A 23,585-nucleotide genomic window follows, 5' to 3' on the forward strand; every position below is an offset into this window, starting at 1 on the left:
CAAACACATGCACAATGGGTTGATTGGTCACTCTAAATTGCATGTGCGAATGTGAGTGTGTTCATTGTCTGTCTCTATATGCTGGCCCTGTGATTGACCTGTCCAGGCCCCTGCAGCCCTGCACAGATAAAGTATGGATGAATGCAATTGTGCAGTTAAATTAATGTTAAAGGTCAGAGAAAAAAATCCGTATATGAGTTTATATAATCTATATAACACATAATATTGCTATATTGTATAGAATATTTCACTGCTATAAACAAATCCGTAATTGAAGTAAACAGAATGATACATGTTTATGTTTATGCTTCTCCCTTTAAGATGTGGTGCAAAATCTACCTGTTTCTTCCATTAACCCTTATGTGGTGTTCGGGTCAAATTGACCCGTTTCAAATTATTACTAAAAGAAAAATGCTACAAGGATACAACTTTTCGACCTGAAGCCCCATGGCCTTGGCTTATTTTATGTGAAGAACATGTGAAAGAAAAAAAATATATTGATATTACATGCTACAATACCCCTATGCATTTACCTTCTTCATAGGATGTTTGGGTCAATTTGACCCGGATGAAATACATTGACTGACAGACAGACACATACACACCACACAATACAAGCTTTCCCGCTGTTTTTACCCTCTGATGCGTGGGAACCTGGAAAAATTGTCTCTTACTGTATCACATGAAATCACATGTTACACAAACAACAAAAAATGTGTGCATCAGTGGCTTAAGATTTGAGAGAGGGAAGTGGTACTGAAGCATCTGGATTTACACAACACAAACTCAGTGTGTGACAAAGTGTCAGTTGTATCCAGATAGCCAGAGCTCAGGGTGCCACATGTTCATCAACATAATTTTGTGTTTCTATCCATTATCTTTTTGCCATTTGGTGCCGAACAGTAAGTGTACAGTTCGATTATCAGAAATAAACTAACTGTGGGAAATAACATAAATGGGGCGTGAAACAGACATTTTCAGGAGTTAAAGTCATATCACCAGAGGATATTTGCCTGGTAGCTTGTTTAGCGAGCTGAGGAGGAACTATAGCCTGAGAGTTGACATAAGCCATTATGCAAAGTGTGAGGCTCTGTTTTTTTAATGCCTTTTGTTTAATGGCACTTTGAATTGATAAAATGATTATATCTTAAACTTTATACTGTCTTAAACTTTATTCAGTTTAAATAAAACCTGGATGTGACTATCTATAAACAAATAATAATTTCCCAGATCTTGTAGTTTCCAGATTTGTGTGATTGTAGCAGATGTACTGAAATTAAGTTTTGTTGGACTATCACTGAGCAGCCACTTCACCATCATCTTTTTGTTCGCATACCAGCAGCTTCATTTATTTTAACTTTTTTTTCATCCTGACTTCTGATCGTTCTCACCTTCACTCTGCCAAACAGTGTTCTGCTACCACCACAGCGACTTTCGCCTCTCGCTGAATCTCCATCTGTTTGAGTCCCTGCAGGCTCAGTACCTGCTGGAACAAATCATCCTGCTTTGATAAAAAAAAATATACAAAAAAACTGCCCAACTACACAGTGTTACTGTGTGTCATTGTTTGGCTGGCTGAGTGGTTTGGAGCAGCGTAACTGCTGCCCTACATTGCCAGAGTGTTTTGAAATTGGAGGTAGAAGTGGGTCATAATACAAACAGCGTGCAGGGACTTTGCCTGCAGATAATCAACAGTTCATTGCTGTGGAAAGCAATTAATCAAACAGTGTGCATCTCCTTCTTAATAATTTGCTATTTAACCCTTATGGAAGCATGTTCTACTTAAGTCAAGCATGATTAAATAGGACAGTTTTTCAAGATATAGTCCTTGTTTAGTGACAAGAGACACATTTTATGGCAAATATTTCGATAGTGGTAGTGTTTAAAAGCAATTTCTTACAATAATGTGCAATGCTGCACATTCCAACCTTTACTTTGCTTATATTTGAGAATGGAAGAATGAAAGATTTTAAAAATGGGCACAGCATGTGAATCATTACCATCATGAATTGGTGCTAAATTCAGACACCGAGGTATTCACAGGGGGGCAGAGTGTGAGATGACATGTCTTGCTGGTTTTCTATATTCATTTGATATTGTCACATTCTGCTTATTGAATAATTAAACTCAAGTGTCGCCTAACATCAGCTGACATTAACAAGACTAATGGGATATGTTTGAAACAGAGGAGTTGAAAACCATGTGTTGTCTGACCAGGCCAAAGTGTTTATGCTGTAGCCCGTCTGACCAGCCAGACTTGTTTCCGATGCCGTTGATTTACTCAGCAGCCACTCTGGCCTCTATGTGTATTGACACTCAGCCGCACTGGCTCTGTGACGGTGTACTTAGGCACAGTGGGCTAATGCTCTGAGGTAAGGGCTAATGTCAGAGTGCTAAATTGCTCACAGTGACAATGATGTGAACATGCTGATGATCTGCAGGCAGGGGGGTAATTTCCACTGGGAAATTGAGGGGACACATGTTAACCTCACTTTTCAAAGCCAGAGTTCTGCTGCACTGTTTCTTTCCCCACTGAGCTTCACCGCTCGGGCTACATACACACTTTCCCCTTCTTACTGGTTATTGCTTTGTTTAGAAAATAATTAGACATTAGAATCAAACATCTGTCAAAGATAATGCAGCAAATCACAGTGCTGCTCTTTGCAGTAAAGATGGGATCTGTCAGAAATGATCAGGTAAACATAAATACATTCTTTTTTTTGATAATTATGCATAATAAATTTGTTTGAATGGATTGATGATGGTCAGGAATATATCATTGGCATTATTATGGAGGAATACGTAATGTCTGTGCAAAATGAATGGCTTAATACACATTAGTTGAATATTTTAGTTTGGAGAGACGAAAGATGAGAAACAGAAAAAAAAACATATGGACAGTTAAAGGTGTTATTTGTAAGTTCTGCGTTTGCTACATAGCCAATATTAGTATGGACAGTTTACCAGAGCTTCAGCCACTGTTGCATTTGCAATACAGGAGGTTATAATCCAGCCTCTGAGCTGTGCTACTTCAAGACAGACTAGACTGGAAAATAAACATAACATTGACTATGTAGCAAATTGTTCCTTTAACAATCTCCCAAGCTGACAGTTGCAGTGTTGGGAAAGTTCACTTTCTACATGAACTAGTTCAAAGTTCAGTTCACAAAATTTAAAATGAACTAGTTCAGTTCATAGTTCATAATTCAAAATTTTGAACTAAGTTCACGGTTCCAAAACTGAACTAGTTCATAGTTCTTTTTTCTTTTCTTTTTTCCCCCAATCTGTTTCTACAAGCTGTTATTTTTCAAAATTATTGCCTCAGCCCATATCAAACCACAGACAGCTATTATTTTAGCAGTTTTAACCAGTAGTATTAGTTACTACTTTACTTTACCCAAAAGGTAACTGAGTTAGAACGTGACAAAGAGTCCAATGTGTGTACGTTTGTAGCCTATTTGTGTTTATTAATCCAAACAGAGCGTGAGAGAGAAACACACACACACACACACACAGCTGAGGGACAGAAGCGCTTCTCGACCGCGCGGAGAGTGAACAGGAGGGCCACGGCTCGCGCGTCCGGTGTGGCCCTGGCGTAACCCCTATCTTTTACCATAGACGGTTTATAAAATAAATAGAGTATCTTTGCTTTTACTAACAACTGGGTCAGTATTCCTCCAGACAGACAGGCTCCGCGACGCGCATCACTCCGTCTCTTCTATGCGCCGCTGATCCAAACAGCTGATAGGTGTTGCCAGATTGGGTGGTTTTTCCGCTACATATTAACGCCTGTTTACAGTGTGTTTTAGCTGGGTTTTCTATGGAAATCTGGCACACTCCTGAACGAAGTCGATAGCGGCGTTCACAAACGCCAGAATGAACGCGTTCACAATAACGTTCATCAAGCAGAAATACCTACGTTCAGTTCACGTTCGCCCAAAATATGAACGAGTTCATGAACGATCGTTCATTGAACGCGTTCAGGCACAACACTGGACAGTTGTATTACTCAATGTAACTGTAAGTGACCGAAATGGTGTGGGAAACTCTGAGACAGTTACTGTGAGACAAAACCTTTAATTGTCCAACAAGATAATGCAACAGTCAATCAAAAAGTACAGTGTCCAGACAGCTGATAGCATCCGACAATACCAAAGCTTTGACATGATTCCATCGATTTCATGGGCTAGAAACTGTTATATACACAGAGGTTGCGCTAGACTTTTTCGTCGCCGGTCATTTTGACTGACGGGGTCATAAAAATTCCGTCATAATCTATTTTTACCGGTCACATTTTTTTAATGATAATAATGCCATATTCAATAGCATTGGCGTCAGAGCACATCTAACCGTGGATCATCAGTGAATGCGGGGGTCACTTTCTGCCACTCAACATCTAAATACAACGTAAATACCTGATGGTGACATCAGTTTTCTGTCAACAATCAACATGCTAACCCATGTGTTATACCAAAACATCCAAAGGAGCATGTTTTCACATAGGCACCGTATAGTGCACTGGCGTTAGCTCTCTCTCTCTCTCTCTCTCTCTCTCTCTCTCTCTCTCTCTCTCTCTCTCTCTCTCTCTCTCTCTCTCTCTCTCTCTCCGCACGCACGCACGCACGCAGCCATTGCGCATCACTGAAACAACTGCTACTAGACCACACAGCCAGATGCAGCACAAATTCAGACAGGACAAGACCCACTCAGCTTTACGTGTTATAAACAATGCCACGGCGGGCAAAATACATTAAAAGAAGGTTTAGCGTTACCTTTAGAAGAGTTGTGCGCGGCGAGTGTGTGAAACGGTGATGTCCTACCCCCACCGCTCTACCTGTACCGAGACACACCGCTGTGTAGCTACAGCTTCAGTCTATGGACGTAATTTAACAGCTGACTACTGTCGGTCCCTCGGACACTGCAGCTGAATCTCGCCCGTTAAATCATTATCGACCGTCATATTTGCACTGACACGACTCCCAGTCAACATTTAATCCACTTGAAGGAGTTTGAATACTGCGGGGAAGCTTTCTGTCTTCTTCTCTGTTGTTAGTGTTTCTGTGTGGCAGCACTAACAGCGCCACACACGCTCCACACAGGCCTGGAGGAGGTACTACAGCGTTTTCTACTGAGCGCACCAGCCAGCTGTGAGGTTTTTTTTTTTTAAATCTAATTCTCACCGTAGTGACTTTGTGACATTGTATATGTTTTATATCGTTATCCACCGCTCCATTTATTGATTATCCGCCGGCTTCATTGTAAACAAATGCACATGGCCAGACAGCCATGGCTGTGAATTGCAATCTGTCAAAATGACGGATGGCCTCAAAATTTTTCCGTCACCGTTTTAAAAAAACGGTCAATGACGGAAAATATCCGGTTAACGCGACCCCTGTATACATACGATAAATGTTTTGGAATGGCAAACTTCCAATTAAGAATATGTGTTCTGGTCAATGGTGTTACCAGAGTTAGAGGAACTTGAGTTGCCAGCTTCACTTGTAGAATTGTGGATAAATTCAGAAAAATATTTTGAGAAAACATTTGTCTCTAAATAGAGAATTATATTGTAATTTTTGTATCAGAATTGTGGTGATGTTTGATGTGACTGTAACTGTGAAGCTTTCAGCAGCTGAGTACGGCAGCTTTCAGCTTACAAATACGGCCAAGAATCCACAGCCTCAGCTCATGATGTATTTGTATTATAAACATAAACATCCAAACTGATCTACATAGGTGCATTCAACCCCCCACTGTGATGCATGTATTTTGGTTTATGAGTGAGTCAAGTTGATTTCCCCAGCTTTGATAATGAGCAACCAGAGCCACTGTTTCCATCACTTACCAGAAACATCCCATGTTTATATTCTGCTGTCATGGTACAAAGGACATAGTGGTATCTGTGTATATGTGAATCTGTTAAATATCTCTTGAGTGGGCTGTGAAGTTCAGACGAATGCAGTCTTTGATGCTGCCATGGGGCACCGTGGACGGCACTTTACCAGCCTCAGTCATTCAGCGAGCCGAAGTTCATCTATGATGGACTGAAAACCAGAAATCCTTTATGTAGCAGGATCCATCACCAGGCCTTTATGTGGGACAGCTGAGTGGAAGCTCTTTAATTTTAATAATAATAATTTTAATTTAATAAAAAACAGCCAATTTTTCCCCTGGTGGCAGCATGTCGGAGTGGTGGTCAGCAAGAAGAGTTTGGCCGGGGCCTCCCAGGGTGCAGTTTCCATGTTCTCCCTCTACCTGGTTCTCTTAGTTCGCCGAACCCCTGCATGGATAAGAGGTATAGACAATAAATGGATGGATGTCCATTTATCTGATGTCTAAGGCTGTGTTCACGCATAAACGGAGCTTTCCCAAAATTGTCTTTTTCTTGTTTTCCATAAACCGCATTGTTTCAAGAAATGTCTAACACTGTAGTACATCAGCCAGGCCTGTGTGTGGCGCTGTTATGCTGCCAGGCTACACCAAATGTGGAGAAGAAGATGTATGCGCAAAGGAGTTGTGCCAGTCCAAATATGCTGATCAATGACGATTTAAAGGCATTTCAAACACAGTATCTGAGGGACCCGACAGTTGCTGACATCATTGTTTCACAATAGATGCATTTTGGTTGTCTACATGAAAACTTTATCATTTACCCACTTTAGGACCCGTTTCCAAAAAAAAATTCTCATTTGAACGAAACACCAAACCGATAAAACAGTTATGCGCATATACTTCTGCACCTGTATTCATGTGGATGGGCCCTAATAGATTCAATACATTTCCCCAGCAGTACTTACACTATTTTAGTTATAAAGAGAGAGAGAGCATCAGCGTAGTGAGCATGACTCAGTTGTTGTTATTGTCGTACTGATGGAATTATTGCTGTGGAAATGGACATTATACTAATCCTACCCTGTGAGCTACTGTGGTAGGCTACAGTTAATTACACCCCCATCAAGGTTTATTTTATTTTTTAATCCAGGTTTAATTGTTTATTTGCCATGCTTCTGGCTGTTATTTGAGACTCATGCAGCCATTATATGAATACTGGCTTCTTCTTTTTTATTCATTATAGCGAGTGAGAGAAATAAGGAATAGGAGAGGTGATGACATGCAGCAAAGGGCTGCAGGCTTTGTGGACCCTAACCCTACTGAGGTATAAGGACTAAGGCACTTGGCCTAGCAGGTGAGCCCCCATGGTGGTTTCAATGCTTATTTTATTAAACAATGCAGTGTAGATACAGTATAGCTAGATAATACAAATGTGTATCTTTTGAAAGATCTCAGTAATGCATTGTAAAATAATTCAATTTGTCCATTCATTTCCATGACAATTTCTAACCAGATGCATGTGCTGCTGACTCCTTGTATATTTGAATAATACTGGCTTTCCAAGACCTTTTATTTTTATTGGCTTGATTAATTAATACAATTATTCTAATAAGATTTCATTTCAACATGATGATGATTCTCAGAAAAATCTGGAATTCAGGACTATGTCAAGGGTCTTGCAATTCCAATAGCGGCCACTAAGCTAAAATTGCCTCACAGTCGAGTGCCATTCAGCACTTTGATGATGGTTTGCTGTGAGGCACTGTCAGGTGTCAAAGTTCATTTCTCTGCTGTCCTAAATGCAGGGGACAATCTTATGTGCATGAAAATTAAATCATGAAAATTAAATCATACCAACCTTTCATTGCTATTAATACATTTTTTAAATATATTATTCATTTTCACCCATGTGGCCTTCGTTTTTCTGGTTGAACTGATGCTAAATTGCTGCATGTTATTATTTTTGATTTAATGTTTCTCTGCACATTATACATGCACTGACACCTTCTGAGGGTCTTTGAGGTCCAACAAAATATTTATGTTATTAGCTGCTCATTCATTGTAGCTCCACCACCTCTGAACCATTATTTATCAAATCTCTCATCTGGAAAACAACCGTGGGTTTTGAAGCCTGAATAATTAAAATATTTTCCCACAGGCGTATGAACTCGTCTACAGTGGATGGATATATGTCACCGTACATGTCATATGATGGACCAAATATAAATAAATGTGTGAAAATCTGAAATGAAGGTTTGTCTCAGATCAGCTTTATAGATGATAGTGTAACATGGTGAAATAAATGAAAATGTGCTAAGTGGGTAGATGTGTCTTGTTAACTAAACACTTGTAAAATTCGGGTAATGCTTTGTGCTGTTTTTAAATGGACCAGGAGTGCTCTTCTAGATTAAAATTGAAATTGCACACGAGGAGGAGGAGGAGGAGCGGTTCACTCAAATAATATAATTTTTTTTGTACGAGTTTCAGTGTCCACCAGTTTTAACATTAGCATGTCCAATTAAAAATATGAGATTTCACCTATCAGCAGCTTTGTTCCAAAACCGATCCTGTCAGCCTCCAGTGCCACTTATCAGTCAAAGCTGCATTGTGCTCAGCATCAACCAGGGAAGCTGAAGAGCTCTGTGACAATGATCCTCTGAAAGAGCAAAGTTTGACAACGAGCCAGCTGAAGGATGACCAGTACGTGCCAGCCAGTCTTGTGTCATCAACATCAATAGCCAATCTGCAGACATCCCAGCCGGGTGGCTCATGACCTTTCCCCAGGGATCACCATGGTGACAGTGTGCTGAAGCAGCAGGACAGACTCCCACTGCATAGAGCATTCAAAGTTGCCTCCCATGTGTTGATGTGGCTGTATTTCATGTGTTTATGATGTCAAATGTGTTGTTTACTTACTGTATGTTACATTGTGTTTCATACTATTTGTATTTCTTAACTTTATACATATCAGTTTGATATTATACGATTTAAGAAACAGTGGAATAGAATATCTGTCTGCATAGAAGCTACATTAAATCTAATCAAACTCAAATAGTTTTAAATTGTGTGGTGGCCCTAGGTGTTGCATTATTGACCAGTCAGTCCACAGCTTTGAAAACACCAACATCACCATAGTGATTGTGCCACCAGAAATTGACATTACTTTTACTGAAATGTGTTGAAACCACCTTTATGCTGCTGGTCCTAACACAGCCTGTGTAGAAATGATAGGGAATGAAAGGAGAGACTGGAGCTGCAGAAATCCCCAGTCAGTGGCACTGGCCATTTTGTGGTTCACAGCTGGTGTCAAACCCCCTGCATTACAGTCGTGCCCAGCCACTTGTGGTTTTGAGTGAAAGATCTTAACAGCTATTGAATGTACGATACGATACCAAATACTTCATTAAACCCCCAGGGGATAGTGCAAGCATTTCTGTTCTACACAAAATAAACTCTAAAAACTTTTTTTGACTTCACATCAGGTCACATTTTCTTTTCTCCAATGCTTACTTTTGACCCAATTAACCTCAGCTGTGCTTTATATTAGATGTATTTTCTATTGGAAAGATTGATTACTCCAGCCTGCTTGGATCACCTTTCCACAGCTTTTAGTATTCCATTAACATGACTGTAAACTGTTCCCTTGTATGCTTCATGTCCATTTTGCAAATAATTATTTTTTGTATTGTAAATTTTTATTGATTTATTGGTTTATTTAACAGGGACAATGCAACACTAATCAACACTATTAAAAAGAAATTATGTACGGGAGCCAGGGTACGGGAGCCATGAAAATCTCCTTTACTGGCTGTAAGGGAGATTTTCATCCGCTGTCCCTGGCCAGAAGTTAAATGCAACCTAAAATCTGAAAAAACACAAACAAATAGACAAATAAACAAAAAAGACACTGATTAAGTCATGCATAAAAATTAGAATTATATATAAATTAACATAGTAAAAAGCTAATAATAACACATAATTTGTATCTTTTACCTTACTTAGAGGCAGATTAATTACTGTAAATGAGGGTTTAAATAAATGTTGGCTAATATATGTTGCCTACTGTATTTTTGATAAAAATCCATACATTTAGGTATGTTGCCCTAATTCCAGTTCATTTCAGCATTTTCATTGTAGGCAGCATTCTGTTGTTGATGTTCTTATTTATTATTTAGCGTGTTCTTTTTTTCCATGTGTATTTGTTCTCTCATAGACCAGGCTTACTCTGTGTCATCCGGTCTTTACACAATGTAAATATGAATGTACTGTGACGTACATTGCCTTGACACACAGATGTGTTTAGAATGACATGTAGTGTTTTTGAATGTGCGGGCTGATTCACAGACCGTGTGACTCAGCACTGCTGATCGGAGAACTGGTGCTTTGAGAAACACTCAGCCACGGATCCCCAGTGTGGAGGCTGGATATTGGACTCCTCCTCCGCCTGGACTTGTTTATTTGTCATCTCACAATGCACTGGGAAATAGAAAAAGGCAGGGGGGTGGGGAGGGTGGAGTTGTTTAGAAGAACAACAGCAGGGATCCTTCAGCCAAATGGACATGCGTTTACTTTGGGATGTTTCCTCATCAGTCACTGTAATGAGAACAACATCAAAAAAATAAAAATAGATAGCTTGCTACAGGGGCCTCTGTCAATATAATCTAACACATTTCAAAACTTGTTTCTATCGTCTCAATGTCTGTGCACAGAGTGGTGTGGTGGATGTTGACTGACATGACATTACTCCACTAAAAGATGGATTATGAGACCTATAGGCCGCAGCTGTCAGTGTCGAGGAAACGCTGGTCCTGAAAGAATGATTTTATCTCTGCAGTTTCTGCTTGATAGTCACTCTTGTCTATAAAGCCTAAAGTGACTCAGCGAAAATATATCCAGCTGACAGTCATTGTTTGAATTTGGTTCAAATCAATTTCAGTGACCAATCTTTAAAATAACACAACCTCCCTGTTCACATTCTGTTCAGATCTCAAATATAACAGCCATTTACCCTTAAAATGTAAGCAAGGGACACCAAAGCAACACACTTAATGGTGAGCAGCTTGTGAAAATCCAGAGCACTGTCAAGTTCCGCTCTAACCGTGTGAGGCTGATCCCCCCAAAGGAAATGTGTGTATTAATAACTCTGTTCCTCATCATTATCACCATGATGAAAACAAGAGCAGCAACGGCATCATAAAATGAGCCCTTCAGGATGATTCATCCACATGCTAATTGTGGAACAAAGCCAGCAAACTGAGTGCGGGGTGTTTTCTCAGTACTGTTGTCATGTTTGAGGTGAGGTGTGAAAACAACGACGTCCAGGAGGACTGTATGTGAGCGGTGTGCCACATCAAGCCGTATCTCTGTGATGCTGCTCTTAATCTTCAAGTAAAACACACAGACAGAAATGTTTAAAGCTGCACTAATCATTTTTTCTCTGAATCAAATGACTGTGAAATGTGAAATGAAAGTGATGTAATCTATGTAGAATTCGTACCAACTCTCAATGCATGTTAAACATGTAAAAAAAAAAAAACCCTAGTCATTCCTAAGAGTAGCTATGTGAGATTTCGAACATCGATTGATTTGAAGATCAGCATGCTAATCATGGTATCGGTGATAATCCTAGCATGTTCATGTTTAGCAGATCAGATTCATTAATTTGCATCAAACCACAAAGTACAGTTGTGGGTAATAGAGGTAGATGAAGGCTTGGTTTTTGGTCATAAAACAGCACACACTCAGAAACATCAATGCTTAGTGATGGTGAACTCAATGGTGGTTTCCAAAATTTTATGGCAATCAATCTCATCCAAAATGCATACAAATATTTCAGTTTTAACCTTATATACAGGCATAACATTCTGAGCACTGCCAGGTGAAGTGAATTACAATGAATAAAACTAACGCACCTGTTAGTGGGTGGGATATACAGTGGGTTTCACCATTTATTATGTTGAAAATCATGTGTTCTCATCAATCTACACTCACTACCCCATCATGACAGCACAAACCCAGAATTTTACACATTTTTGCAAATTATTTTTAAAAGAAAAACTGAAATATCACGTGATCATACGTATTCAGACCCTTTGTCGTGACATTCATGGAGATCATTCACGTGCCGTCAATTTATTTTATTCATCTTTGAGATGGTTCTACACCTTCATTTGAGTCCAGCTGTGTTGGATTTAATAGTTTGGACATGATTTGGAAAGCTACACACCTGTCTAAATAAGGCCTTACAGCTCATTTGCATATTAGAGCAAAATTAGATCCATGATGTCGCAGGAATTACCTGAAGAGCTCAGAGACAGAATTGTAGCAAAGCACATATCTAGGCAAGGCTACAAAAGCAAAAAAAAAAGCAAAATTATGCTGCACTTATTGTTTCTAAGAGCACAGTGGCCTCCATCATTCTTACATGGAAGACATTTGGGTCAACCAGGACTCTTCCTACAGCTGGCCGTCCAGCCAAACTGAACAGTTGGAGGAGAAGAGCCTTGATCAGAGAGGTAACCAAGAGCCCAAAGATCACTCTGGATGAGCTCCAGAGACCCTGTGGACCCACTGTATTAGGCAGCAAGTGAACATTTGGACAAGTGTAAGGAACTGATCCAGTTCTCCAAGGACGACTGGGTCTCTCATGTGCTGGAGCTGCAGCTCTTATGGGCTGTTCCCGGTCTGCAGTGGTCAGGATCTATCAGAAGTTGGTCCAAGGAAGGAACAGTGGTGAAACGGTTCTGATAGAAAGCTGTCAAAATACACAGTGCAAAGCAGTTTGTTGTGTATTTGGCAGCAAAAGGGACCAACACAATATTAGGCATGGTTGTCAGAATGTTATGACTGATCGGTGTAACTATCTATATGGTGATGTTGTAAGAAATGTCAGAGGATTAGCAAACTCACTGGAATCCATCCTCTTGAGAACTTCAATATGTAGCAACAATTACAGCACTCCATCTGGTACATGTCAAGATATTTCACTTTGAACCACAAATGTCACTGTCATGATGGCACAGAGGGAACGGAACAACAAAGTCAATTGGATTCATTGTCTGGAGACCATGAATATCTGTGCTACCCGTCAATTATGTTGCTCAGGTATGTCTGTTTGGACCATAGAGAGGGAGCCATCAACGTTAACCACTTTCACACTTTTGTCTGGGCTCTTATTGATCAACATGTTTGCGAGGGTTCATTTCTTTAGGCCATCTCTTGGTAAATCATGTATATTCCAGAGCTCATTAGGTATCTGCTCTCTTTTGTGTTGCGACCCCTGGGGGTTGATTGTGCTTCTCGATTAATCTTTTACATGCTGCCTCTTTTTTATGGGGGAGCCAGTGTAACAATTCATAAAATATGAATTTAACTTAGTTAATTAGTATTCACATCTGTGTGTGTTTTCTTCAGAGCTTGAAAGCATCACATATCACATATTCATTGATGCTAACTTAGTGATGTAAGTTGGTGATTTGGTAAGTTAGGAAATGTATCATTTCGCTGTGGTAAATTGTTATTTCTTCAATTAAAGCTGCAGTTAAACTCTTACATGTCTCTTAAATGTCTGTTACACCCAAGCCATTACTAGATAAGTTACACAAAACTGATTAAACAGATCAGCTCCACAAATCTCTTGCTGGATTTTAAAGTATTTTTTATTGGTAGTATTTGTTAGTTGTTTTATATTTCCAGTCGCTTGTGTTTTTGTAATAGCCTTTAATTTCTTTAGGGTCAACAGAAGTTACACACTATAGCTTTACCTATTTGTATCGATGTAACAAAGGAAATTCAGAACTATGGTTGGCAGATGTCATTACCTTCATTTGATCCCTGGTTGTGATCGTAATGCTAGGCTGACCTCACTGTCTGTATCTAAAGCCTTATATCATGAGAGTTATATTGATATTCTCTAACACTTAGAAAGGCATTAGATGTAAATAGCCTACTTATGCCACATTGTATTACGTGAGTCAAAAACCTACAGCAGCTGATGCTGATGCTTAATAAACAACATTGAATCAAATCTAGGTCCTGGAGTTTTATTAGAAGTAGTAAAATCTGCTCATGGAAAAAAAGAAGATAGTTTGACCTAGCAGAGACTAATTTACATGTTGTGTAGGAGGTGAAGATGTTGTCCAGTATGAATATATAAACTCCTCGAAAATCTGCTTTGGAGTAGGCTATTAAATCAAATATTCACACATTTTCCTTTCAGATTCACTATTTAACTGCAGCATCATTCCCACACTATTACTGGTGGTTTTTGAAGTAAAGTGCAGATGAATATGCATATAAATGGTACACAAAGGAAGAATTTCAGATCATGCAAAGAAAACATGTTTAAATCTTAAGTGCCAGAACAAATGCTTGCTGTCTGTACATCCAAGGTTACAGTGCACACAGGATCTTATACAGTATATTTCAGCTAATGCAGGATGGAGATGCTAATGCTAGAGCATTCAAGGGATCATAGGAGTTTGGACTGGGTTTATCCTGAAGGGAGCATGAATGCAAAGCACCCGATTTCAAGACTTTCAAGACAAAATCCAGTAGCTACATTGATGCTAATAGTTGTTGAGATTCTGTTTGTAGGTCTAAGCAGTTGTCCAGCTAACTAATGCTGAAATCCCTCTAACATCTCACACATCTAGAAAATGAGGCCTAACATGTCGTGCTCATTGACGATGGAGAAGTGTTCCAGAACAACAAAATCAGAACAAAAAGTTTGACACTTTTTTTTGACATTGTTGAGGCTCAGAATGAGCTGTTTATATGGTTCCTCTATTCCCTAACACACTCCTGTTTCCTCTCTCATGCAGATATTTGTGGTGTTTTGAAAATATTCCGATTGCGTAAAGACTTCTGTGATTGTGACATTTCTGAATGTCTGTGTATATTTTTAAAATATGCCACGCGGCTGAGGCAAGAGCAGGTTGTGTTCCTAGTTTTGCTATCATGCTAACTTCGTACAATCCACATTTCGCACAGTAAAATCTGGTCTGTTGCGAATGAAAACTCAAAATTCTTGCCCTATAACTCTGAATGTTGTTTGAATTCTTTTTTTCTTAAGAAGTGGACTGATTCCTTTGAGGAAAAAGAAATGTGCAGTTAAAGATTTATTCAGTCTGTACATGCTCAGGTTCCCAGATATCTCCTGCTGGGTCCGTCAGTTGTAAAGTGAGTTAGTATTTGCCACTGATAAGTTCAGTAAATGCATGTTTGTCCAAGTTTGAATAGTTATTTTTAGCAAACACTTGTACATGCTCTCGCTGTGCTCGTAGCTGTTGTTTCACCATGCATAGTTTCCAGTAGGAAACAGATTATATAATGCGTCCACTTCTACATTTTTAATTGTGTTGTTTCGACGAGGGATCCGCTGTGCAGGTGGCTCTGCTATAGTCTGCATGTTTCTGTGTGTTTGTGTAGGTGTCCTCGGGGTGCTCCCATTTCCTCTCACAATCCAAACACAGGTCGAGTCAAGTGGAGACTAAATTTCCCACAGGTGTGAGCAGACAAGGCCTTTTGCTGCCTGTCTTTCTTCCAGTGCATTTTGGGAAGGGCTTGAACATTAGTTGTGAAAAAGACCAAAAAGAATACACGTGAACAATTGGCAGAAAAAGAACCTGGAAAACACATAAAGCGCAGCACCATCTGACCCATTAACAAGAATTTAAAAGTTTAGGAAGCAAGACAGAGAATTTAAAGGTTCTATTTATTTAAAGAGTTGGCAGTTGCTGCTATAATCTTTGGTAAACATGCAGACAATTCGTGATCTCAAGCTTGGAGCCGTTTCTTGTTATTATAAATATTGATTATCATGTAGACTACCACTGGGTAATCCATGTGCTCAAAGCCATAATTGTTAGTAATGATATGATAATGTGTTTGGAATCTGTGAAGATAATGATTGATTCGTCCATCAAAGCAAACAGCTCACCGCCTCGTCATGGCTACAATGAGTAAACTGCTGTCCTGCGTGCTTTGGCCACCGTGCCTGTGATAAACAGCCACACCAATAAAAGTCAGCGGATTGAACTGCGAGTCAGGGAGCGTCTCAGGTCGCTTGGCATGTAGCACCATGCTGAGGCGTGGATGCCGGGGTGGGGGGATGGGAGCGCTGCTCTAACTATCTGTGCTCTGCTGAAGCACTCAGTGAAAAGAGGAAGCCGAGGGAACGCAAACAAACACGCGGACCAACGGCTTTCTCACCACACTGCCAGGAAACCGGGTTGGGTATAGATTTTTTTTTTTTTCAGGGAGGGGAGGGGAGGCGGGGGGAGGAAAAGGAGAAGGAGACCAAAACCCAGCAGGTGTGCTCTGGCAGCATGTAATGTGTCAGCATGGCTCAGTGCCAAACACACTGGAGCCTCTGCAGCTCTGAAACGTACAGTGAATTTTCTACAAAGTTACCATGTGGTTGATTTATCTCTCACCGTGCTGTTAATTCATTCAACCCTAAGCTTTGGCAGAATCCCTTTTTCCATTTCATATCATTCACTTCCAGAACGTCTGCACTCACTCAGAAAAATAATCTATTTGTCAGTGTGACAAATTATTAAACACAGGTCAAACAACTGTCAGTGTGGAGGGGAACTTGGTCTAAAGTGCAGCTCTAGTATTTTCAATTCAGGTTTCACTTCATCTATGTTCTTTGTTGTTCTCTTGTTAACATGTCTGCAGTTGGAAACACTTCTCAGTCAAGGCGTCACTCCTGTCCAGAGGACTGAGCATAATGAGGACTTTGAACTATACAACTGTTGTGAACTCAGCTAGCTCATGTCAGGACTACATACTATGGCTTTAACAAAGAATATAGTAAAACACTTGCATGGATAGCTTATATGCTTTCGGCTACAAAAACCTTCAGAACCAGCACTGACAATAACAACTATAAACATTTTGAGAAATGTTTGAGAAACTTTACACTAATACAATCAATATGACTAATGTTAAGGAGAGATACAGTGCTTGCAGTGTGTAATTTAATTTCACTACATATCTGCTCTCAGTAGGTAGTCCTAGTGTGATTTTAAAAAAAAATCAGAATACTGCTTTTCATTCTTCTGTAAGAGATTAGCATGCTACTATCAGGCCAATACTCATAAAAGTAAATATACCCTTAAATCCTGAGATATGGCCCTTACATGCAGGGGGGAATTCAGAAATTGAGAAAGTGTAACTTATTTTTGCTGTTCCATTGAGTAAAATAAGAACACATGACCAGTCTGGCTAAAAACTACAACATATTGATGAGGTTAAAACCTGTTTCTATCACTATAATAATCACTCCTCCTAAATGTCTACGTCAAAGTACTACAAAGTATTATTTTCATATAATATGAGCGTTATATAATGTACAAAACATCATGAAAGTTCTGTAGCCACATTGTATTGCAAAGCATACTAACTTTTACAAGCTTTTGACTTTTTATTCAGACAATTTGAAATAATGTGGTTTTAGGGGCAGATTCCAGACTAAATAAAAGTGTCTAGGAGGCATTGAAACTGTAGATTTGTGGCTTTTTTTATGTACAAGGTAATGCTTTTCTGAGGACTTGGGCTCATGACACCTGTATTTGCAAATTCTTGGCTACAGCCCTGCAGCAGATGAAGTCAAAGATGAACCAAGTAGTCAGCTCATAAAGTCTATTATTCACTCTTTCTTCCAAACAAGTTGGACTAACGTTGGGGTTTGTATATTACCTGTGTGCTTGTCTGACTGCTTTCTGGCTGCCTGGGTCCACTGCTGCTGTTGCCTCTTGTTAGAGAGGTGCCTGTTTTCCGCTTGGACAGCTTTCCTCCCCTCCCCTCTCCTCCCTCTCCTCCCTCCCCTCCCTCCCCAGTCCACGTGCTCTGGCTCATCTGGATGGGTATGAGCAGGGCCACTTCAAACACGTGCTCTATGCCACCCTGCCCCCTTCCACTACCACCTCTCTCCTCTCTCACTATCAGCCTATTTTCCTTTGTCCAGCCCAGCTTGCTCTGTGCTGTGTGATTTACTCAAGCCTAGGAGACATGTGATCACTCTGCTGGATACCAAGAACTCCAGGCAGCCAGTGTTTTTGGAGGAGGAGGAGAAGGAGGAGGAGGAGGAGGAGGAGGAGGAGGAGAAGGAACAAGGAAAACAATCTGACATGACCAGCCAGCTATCAGGACATTCTGTATGACCTGAGAACTTGTAGATTCTGCCAGAGGACAATGATTACACTAAAGAGGAATGAGTCTCACGTTTAATATTTAAGTACGGTATGTGAGTCCCTGGGCTGAGGAACGTTGAAGAACAAACAACTGGCTTCACAACTCATAGTTTAGATTGCACTTCAATTCTTTAGTTGTTGTAGACAGGAAAATAAACTGTGTAAAAATTTGAAAATTGTAATGGACAATGTAATGACACGTACACACACACACACCATGGTCTTAACAAGCAGTCTGGTCCTGTATTACTTCTATTTATTATGAATTAGGTATTTAGCCACATTACTTACATGAATCCTAATGATTTGGAAATTGACCGATTTCTCAGGAAGCGCCACCTATTGTTGAAAATGTACACTTAACACAGCACAACATTTCAACTTCCATTGGAATGAATTCCAGAGAAATGCAATATACAGGAATAAAAGTTTATTTATATCTGCTCGTTGTGGCCATTCAGAAGCTGGGAGAGCCGACACGTCTCGATCACGTTACTGGTCCCTACTTTGTTCACACGTAGAAAATTGAGTCTGACAAAAACAGCCTGATTCAGGTTTGAGTTAACCCCTTGAGACCTGGTCACTAGATTAAGGGCCCGTTCACACGGAACAGAGTTAAGGAGTATCCGCAAAAGTTCTCTCTTTTTTTTCCTTTTTATCGTCTGGACATTTCGTCCACATGGAAACCGCATTTTAGTAGGCTGAAAATTGTACTTTTTGAAAATCGTTCCCAGAGTGAATAAATAAAAAACGCTGCCCTAGCGTTTTCATCGAGGCAACCAAAACACAATCTTTTGTGAAACTTGGATGTCTCTAACCTGTAACCTGAGCCACACCGCTAGACGTAAGGTAACAAAAAAAACAGTGGACTACTTTCAGGTCCCTCAGATACTGCGCCTGAAACACGTCCATTAAATTGTCAATCGCTAACAGCGCGCAAGCTTTATGAGCATGCTCCACGTCTTCTTCATTTTTTAGTGTGTTTGTGGTCCCACACACAGGTCTGGCATATGAACTACAGTGTTTTAGTCATCTTCAGTGGGTTCCTGTGCAGGCAGATGTTTCTTTAAACAATGACATGTTTACAGAACAAAAAAGAAAAGGTCACTTTAGAGAAGAATCTGTTTCTCTGTGGACAAAGCCTTACTTACTGTCATTTACAATTACAACCATAAAACGTAGTGCTTAGCTGGTTAGCTATGTGAGGTCTTGCACTGCATAGTAGGGTCACATTTCTCTTTCTCTCTTTCCCCAATGTCCAGTTTTCTGGTTGTTGAAATTCATACTTCTGTCACTACTGCTGATATGGGACTTCAGTTAACAGAGGGTTCAGGCTCAATGTGGTTGTCTTGCAGTTCTACTCAACAGCTCAACCCAATGACTGATATCATAGCACAAGCAGTTTTATAATTAAAAACTGACATTGCCAATTACTTTGTAATATTACTTTTAAATAGGAAATACATTAGTGCTCTAGAAAAACACTGACCCTTTGGATTGAGGCGGATTGATTATACACCACTCAATGTAAGAATAGAAAATGTATCCTCCTGTGAGAGAGGGTGGAGGTGGGTTGAAAATGATCAGATTCAGAGCTTATTGGATTCAATGGCTTTAATTTAAGGTAACATAAAACAGTGCATGTTATTGCTTACAGTCATAGATTATCACAGTCAAGAGAATTGAAGCTTGACAGTTAGTGACAAGTCAACAGCTCTTAATGCTCTTCAGTCAAAACAGTCTAGAACCAAGCCGTAGTTGTGCTTGTGTTTATTGCTAACTAGCACATTAGCATATTAATGTGCTTTGTGCTAATTCCAGACTAGATTGTAGGCTACATCTATATTGTTGCTACTCTCTGGGCCCAGTGTTCCTGTTGCTTTGTGTTGCTGTCTTTGCAGTTCCTAAAGGTGGGGGTTGTAAGAAAATAGCTGGCCCAAAGACATTTAAATGTGAGAAACAACACAATAAACACCTAAAGAAGAAGGCATATGTTAAGACATTCTCCAAGATAATACCTCACACAACACCAGTATTTTTTTTTATTCAGGAGGATGAACATCTCTTCCATAAACATTCAGCTCATTCATTCATTCAGCTCCACATATTCACACTTCACAGCTGCCCTACATAAACACAGGCTTCTATTGAAGCTCTGTGAGACTAAGTGCCTTGCTTAAGGCCATATCGTGAATGTAACTCACTCGTCTTTTTCCCACACACCTTTTCCTAAAATGAGTATTTGAACATGTAGTAACCTGCTCATGTGCACACACACCATTTCACTACTTCCTAGGCCATGCAAGTAGCAATTAACTACACTTTCACCATTAGTTAAGTGGCTCCCTTATCAAGCAAATACTTTTGCATGAAGTTTATTTTTTGCTGAATCAGAGACTAAATCCTTAAATAAAAAAAATAAAACAGGACTAGAGATGACACAAAACAAGTCCTCACGGGAGTCCTGAGCACTGGGCTGTTTGTTATTCACCTTACCATGACTCCTCCCCTCAACAACAGTTAACAGCACGTCACAGGCCTCAGGGGCCGGTTGTTATCCTGGATAGGAGCAGCCAGGCCAAACACAAGTTTCCTAATAGGAGTGAAAGAGAGAGACAGGGAGAGAGAGAGAGAGAGAGAGAGAGAGAGAGAGAGAGAGAGAGAGAGAGAGAGAGAGAGAGAGAGAGAGAGAGAAAGAGCAAACAACATAACAGGACGGAGAAACAGCATTCCAAGAGTGCTAAGAATAGCGAACTGGACCCTGAGCTCCCTGCACTAAGTTCACCAGTCAACTAGTGTTAAGCAACAAACAGCGTGAGGCTGAGCACATTGCCAAGGTTTGCCAGGTAGATGTGACACAAGAGACAATTAACTTGGTGGCCTGAAAACAAACAGGTCAACCACACTGTTTTCTAATGGTAGATGTGTGTAATGTATCAGCATAACTACTAAAATGCTAAGAATCCATCTGCAGTGCATGAATGTTCAAGATTATATATATATATATATATATATATATATATATATATATATATATATATATATATATATATATATATATATATATATATATATATATATATATATATATATACAGTATATATACACACTACCTCGTAGTTACTGTAGTTAACAATAAATGATTCTAGACTGTTACCATGCTGTGCTGCTTAAAGGAAAACTTCAGTCAAATGTTATATGTGTAAAATATAATTGTATTTATGCTTGATAGCATAGTTACAAGACTGGAGATATAGTAACATTGCAGATACACACAGGCAAGGCAAGGCAAGTTTATTTGTATAGCTCATTTTTACAACAGTTTTTACAACAGTTTGTCTCAAAGGGCTTCACACAGTAATATACAATGTACAGGGTTTGAACAGGGATTTCTGGGTTGCCGAATATTCTCACTGTATTTCTGTATCTCATAATTAAATGGCCAGAAACCACAAGTGAAGGAATGGTCTGGTTCACCAGCATGTGTTAGCTATCCCAGTTATCAGCTTGCAGTAACACTGTGCAAAACCTTAATGTAAAATCATGTTGTTTGCACTGTTAGGAACTGTACTGATGCATTTGATGACGTCTGCATCCAATGCCATCTGATAAGTGATATCAGTGACCTACATAGGTCCTTGGTGTAAAATCACCTCAAACCTCTTTGTACTCATCAAGACACTAGGATATGGGATGTGATGATGTGATTTTGTAGGAGATGGAACTCAGCTGGACGTCGATGCTGCAGCCTTATTTGACCCCTGACTACCCATGGGAGGAAATCTGTTTCACTAAATGTGTTTTGTAGATGTACAGTTTTGTCGACAGAACGGTAAATGGTAAATGCCAGTGAGCTATATTTTTACTTATTGGTGAAAACCTCAGATCCAATTTATACACATTATAACACTCATACTAAAACTATTTTACCTGCAAAATGGTTTAAAGCATGTCTGTTAAAAACCTCCACACACCTCAGCTTTTCCAGTTTCTAAATTATGACGATTTAGTGATTTAAAAGCAGTTTACGTAAATGGGAATTGAAATATGATGCTAATATTCATCTTGAACAGAACAGGATAAAATAGGCCTAATAACAGAAACTGTTCCACCACTGTGGTGGGTACTGAAACCGTGTTTGGTATCTAGTCTGTATAATTCGTATAATTTGTGTAAGTCTGAGGCTTTGTGGTAACGTTGTGAAAGTGAAGTCGTCAACTGGTTTTTGAGTGTTGTACGTGCAGGTCAGACACAAGCTCATCTGGAGTTGGTGAGACATGTGTCACACATTATGCGTGTTGACGATGTCATCTCGCTGTCTGTGCGTTTGTGTTCATGTCATATTATTTGTGAGTCTCTGTTGGTAACAAGTATTTCCACAGAGGAGAGGCATGCAGCAGTGAGTCATAGGGCATCACCACAAACAGACACATTATGTTGCTATCACTCATTACACTGTAAAAAAAAAAAAAAAAGAGAGAGAGAGAGAGACTGCTTTAATGATATATTTACACTGGAACTACACAACCTTATTACCCTATTGTGCTGTCTGGTCACACCAGCATTTGAAATATACTGAATTGCTATGAATAATGGATTTTTTTTTACAGGGGAAAATGGACTCACCTACAATTCATGCCATGGAGCAATCACAAGGTTTATAAGGTTCACTATACAAAATAAAGAACAATTTAAGGAACATAGTTGCCACATATGTTAAATGTGACTTGTTTCACATAAAAGATATATGATTTTATATAAGATCAAATAAAATAACTAAACAATACCAATGTTTATGGTATCACAGCATATTAGCACCATTCACATGTACTCAACCATTGTTATAACATAAGGACTGGAGATAGGAGTCAGTAGTACAAATGTCAACTGATCCAACATACACCTTTTTTTTCTTAAGTGTAGTTTCATTTATTTATCTTAATCAGTCGTTATGTATCTATATAGTTTTATTACTTGGTAAGTACAACAATAATGCAATTTTTAAGAACAGTTTATGAATTGGCAGGTTATAGGTGACACCTCACACTGGTGATATGACACTGTGGCCAGTGAGATGACTGGTGATGCCTCAAATCAATCAAAACCTGTAGATGCTTTTAACCAAGGGAGACAAAACACAGGAGACACGTGACTGAAAGAAATGTGTCATCATGATGTTGACAGTTGGGTGTGTTCGACCTACACGTGCTGCAGGTGTTACTTTGGCCGGACAGAACAATAATAATAATGGCTTGGCGTCGCCCCGGTTACCTTTCGTTTTGGACGACAACTAGGCTGTGTGTTATTAGTGCATCTGATTTTCCAGAGAAGAAAAATATAAGAACGATATACTAAAATGCTTTACACCAATACACTAATATATGATAATAAGTGTATGTCCACAACTCTGGGTTTTCCCCCTGTTCAAAATGTCGATTAGATTTCTTGTCTGCCCCTCTGTTGGAATTGGCTTCTCTGAATACTGACATGGCAGACGGCATGATGTGAATGCAAAAAGTGTTTTCAGTTAAATGTTGTGAAATGTTGCTTTGT

General features: G+C 39.5%; 1 long non-coding RNA gene across 2 annotated transcripts; it reads right to left on the reverse strand.

Annotated features, from left to right (window-relative positions):
- Nucleotides 1-6,164: 6,164 nt before the first annotated feature.
- LOC311008029 lies at nt 6,165-17,643 on the reverse strand. Of its 2 annotated transcripts, none has more exons than XR_014596473.1 (3): nt 17,539-17,643; nt 10,179-10,308; nt 6,165-6,280 (listed from the first exon to the last, which is right to left on the reverse strand). It is a non-coding gene; the product is annotated as an uncharacterized lncRNA (long non-coding RNA). The 2 variants fall into 2 exon arrangements; XR_014596474.1 differs by having other exon boundaries at nt 10,179-10,425; nt 17,539-17,636.
- Between the last annotated feature and the right edge of the window lie 5,942 nt (nt 17,644-23,585).

The sequence above is a fragment of the Trachurus trachurus genome, assembly GCF_905171665.1.
Source record: "Trachurus trachurus genome assembly, contig: scaffold_88_arrow_ctg1, whole genome shotgun sequence".
Taxonomy (NCBI): Eukaryota; Metazoa; Chordata; class Actinopteri; order Carangiformes; family Carangidae; genus Trachurus; species Trachurus trachurus.